This window comes from Terrapene carolina, unplaced genomic scaffold (genome assembly GCF_002925995.2).
Source record: "Terrapene carolina triunguis isolate 2854851 unplaced genomic scaffold, T_m_triunguis-2.0 Scaffold746, whole genome shotgun sequence".
In the NCBI taxonomy this organism is placed as follows: Eukaryota; Metazoa; Chordata; order Testudines; family Emydidae; genus Terrapene; species Terrapene triunguis.
In genome coordinates this window covers 1,176,806-1,180,787 of record NW_020665097.1, presented here as the reverse complement: position 1 = coordinate 1,180,787, position 3,982 = coordinate 1,176,806, and positions in this window count along the sequence as shown.

The window sequence follows — 3,982 nt, the reverse complement described above, 5'->3', positions numbered from 1 at the left end:
TACTGGCTGGCTGAGAGTCACGGTGAATCTTAGGAAGAGGGGTGCAGGGCCCTGACTCCCCCACACTCCATAACACCCCCACCGGGAGCAGCCCTGTCTGGGCACTGCCCCGGCTGTTGTCCTCCTGGGTAAGTGCCTCTCCGAGCTGCACACCTGCATGGCGTGTGGATGGGCCAGCATGGTGTCTCACGCAGGGCTGTGTGCCCCGGCCCAGCAACACAGCTTACTCTGGTTGCAATGACTTAGCAGTTTATAGTCCATACCCCTCTGTACAGGAGATGGCGGCAGCTCACTGCCAGGGCAAGGCTGGGCACTTGTGATTGAAAGCCAGATCCTCTGCATGCATGCCACTCCTGTGATGCCCTGTCTGCCTTGAACACCCATCCTGCCTCCCTGGGCGCTCTTCTTGGCCTGAACACTCCAACTGCCATGTGTGTCCCACATGCTCCCTGTGGCCTGGGGGCTCACCTGTGAATTATGTGCTTCTCTACAGTGCCCAGTGCTCTGCTCACTACCTATGTCCCATCCCGGCTCCCATGCACTACGCCATCCTGACTTGCCCTCTGCACCTGGCACCCCCAGATGCTTTCAAATTCTCCTTTCACTCCAAAGCATGTAGGGCTTTGCCAGGCTCTCTGCTACACCAGACCACCCCTGGGCTCCTTCCTCTTGTTCCCAGTTCACCTCTGGTGCTGCCTCTGGACTTCCTTCAATACGAACTAGTTCAGACCGGGGCATGGAGGGCAGATCCCAGCCACCACCCTCCTAGCTGGCCGAGTGCAGGGCGTCGATCCCCAGGCACCCCCATCTCCATAGAGAGGGCAGGGACTGGCCATGCTTGCTGGGGGATCATCCCTCTGTTCCCATGGAGAAGAGTTGAATTCCAGGTTCTTTCTAGGAGAATAGGAATGGCAACCCCCTTTGGAATGTAAACCCAACATTATACCGTCTTGTATTGCACAGGGAACTGTACAGCGTAAGCTCATGAAATTCGCCCCCTCCCTCAATGTGGAGGAAGATACGCAACAGCTTTCTGACCCCCAGTTAAAATTTCCACACACTGGTTTTAGACACAACAAAAACAAGTTTATTAACTGCAAAAGATAGATTTTAAGTGATTATATGGGATAGCCCACAGATCAAAGCAGATTACCTAGCAAATAAAACAAAATGCAATCTAAGATTAATATACTAAAGAAATTAGACATAAGTAGCAAATTCTCACCCTAAATATTGTTTTAGGCAGTTTGCAGAGATTCTTGAGGGCAAGCTACACTTGCAGCTTAAAACTCCAAGTATTCCTTTCACAGGCTAGAAAACCCTCTAGCCTGGGTTCAGCCCTTCTCCCCATGTTCAATTTTTTGTTTCTCATGTGTTTCCAGCAGTCTTCTTTCTTGGGCGGAGAGTCAGTGAAGAACGAACCACGATGATGTCACTCCCCTGCCTTAAATAGTATTAGCATATGGCAGGAACCTTTTGTCTCCCAGTTTGATTCCCACGCTCGGTCAGTGAGAAAACACTAGTATTCCATGATGGAGTCCAATACCAGGTGACTTGGTCACATGTCTCTGTAGGGCCATAACAGCCATGACTCGGAGGCTGTTTGTAGCATCCTCAGGAAGGCTCCCCGATGGGAGATAAGCATCTTCTAAGACCTATTGTTCTTCCTAATGGCCCTTCCCAGCCAGCCATCTAGACAGATTGCATTCTGCCTAGTGGGCGTTCCCAAGGTGCAAACACATTTGTAATAGATGCATAGATAATATTCCTAACTTCAGACACAAAAATGATACATGCATACAATTAGGATAATCATATTTAGTAAATCATAACTTATTCAATGATATCTCACTTGACCTATCATAGTTATGCCATAATCATATCATAACAACATTTCTATGAAGAATATGAGACAAAGTGTCACAGTATACATCTAGGAACAAAGAATATCAGCCATACTCACAGGATGAGGGACTCTACTCTGGGAAGTAGTGACTTTGAAAAAGATTTGTGGGTTGTGGTGGATAATCAGCTGAGCATGTGCTCCCAGTGTGATGCTGTGGCCAAAAGGGCTAATGCAGGGGTGGCCAACCTGTGGCTCCAGAGCCACATGCAACTCTTCAGAAGTTAATAGGCGGATCCTTGTATAGGCACCAACTCCGGGGCTGGAGCTACAGGCGCCAACATTCCAATGTGCCAGGGGGTGCTCACTGCTCAACCGTTGGCTCAATTAAGATCCTTCTAGAAAGCAGTGGAGATAGCTAGGTTGATTGGGACACCTGAAGCCAATCAAGGGCTGGCTGGAAGTAGTTAAAAGCCTCCCAGTTAGTCAGTGAGGTGTGTGTCGAGCTGTAGGAGAAAGCTGTGCTGTTGGAGAGATGGAGCAGTACAAACCATATCAGGCACAAGGAAGGCGGCCCTGAGGTAAGGGTGAAGTGGATCTTGAGGAAGTGGGGGCTGCTGTGGGGAAGTGGCCCAGGGAATTGTATGTGTCCTTTTTCTAAAAAGTCAGCTACCATAGCTGATACTATTAGGGTCTCTGGGCTGGAGCCTGGAGTAGAGGGTGGGCCTGGGCTCCCCCTTTTGCCCCCTGATTAATCACTGAGACTGGGAAACAACAGAGACTGTGCAAGGGAGGGTAGCTTCTCCTCACCTACCTTGCTGGCTTATGATGAAAATGGCTCAGTAGACTGTGACCCTTGCCTCTAGAGAGAGAGAGAGGGGGGCTATGTGGAGGGTCATGGTGAGCCTCTGAGGCTAGTGAAATCTGCCAGAAAATGCGGGACCCAAGGACACAAGGACAGAGCTTTGTCACAGTATATATTGGAGAGGGTCAGAGAAGAGCCACAAGAATGATTAAAGAATAAGAAAACCTGCCTTATAGACTCAAGGAACTCAATTGATTTACCTTAAAAAACAGAAGATTAAGGGGTGACTTGACTGCAGTCTATAAGTACCTATGTGAGGAACACATATTTAATAATGGGCTCTTCAATCTAACAAAGGATGAAGTTTAACAAAGACAAATGCAAAGTGCTCCACTTAGGAAGGAACAATCAGTTTCACACATACAGAATGGGAAGAGACTGTCTAGGAAGGAGTATGGCAGAAAGGGATCTAGGGGTTATAGTGTCAACAGTGTGATGAGTCAACAGTGTGATGCTGTTGCAAAAAAAGCAAACGTGATTCTGGGATGCATTAACAGGTGTGTTGTGAGCAAGACACGAGAAGTCATTCTTCCGCACTACTCTGTGCTGGTTAGGCCTCAACTGGAGTATTGTGTCCAGTTCTGGGCACTGCATTTCAAGAACGATGTGGAGAAATTGGAGAGGGTCCAGAGAAGAGCAACAAGAATGATTAAAGGTCTTGAGAACATGACCTATGAAGGAAGGCTGAAAGAATTGGGTTTGTTTAGTTTGGAAAAGAGAAGACTGAGAGGGGACATGATAGCAGTTTTCAGGTATCTAAAAGGGTGTCATAAGGAAGAGGGAGAAAACTTGTTCACCTTAGCCTCTAAGGATAGAACAAGAAGCAATGGGCTTAAACTGCAGCAAGGGAGGTTTAGGTTGGACATTAGGAAAAAGTTCCTAACTGTCAGGGTGGTTAAACACTGGAATAAATTGCCTAGGGAGGTTGTGGAATCTCCATCTCTGGAGATATTTAAGAGTAGGTTAGATAAATGTCTATCCGGGATGGTCTAGACCAGGGGTCGGCAATGTTTGGCACGCGGCTCGCCAGGGTAAGCACCAGGCCGGGCCAGTTTATTTACCTGCTGACGCGGCAGGTTTGGCCGATCGCGGCCCCCACTGGCCGCGGTTCGCCATCCCAGGCCAATGGGGGCGGCGAGAAGCGGCGCGGGCGAGGGATGTGCTGGCCGCGGCTTCCTGCCGCCCCCATTGGCCTGGGACAGTGAACCGCGGTCAGTGGGAGCCGCAATCGGCCGAACTTGCCGTGTCAGCAGGTAAATAAACTGGCCCGGCCC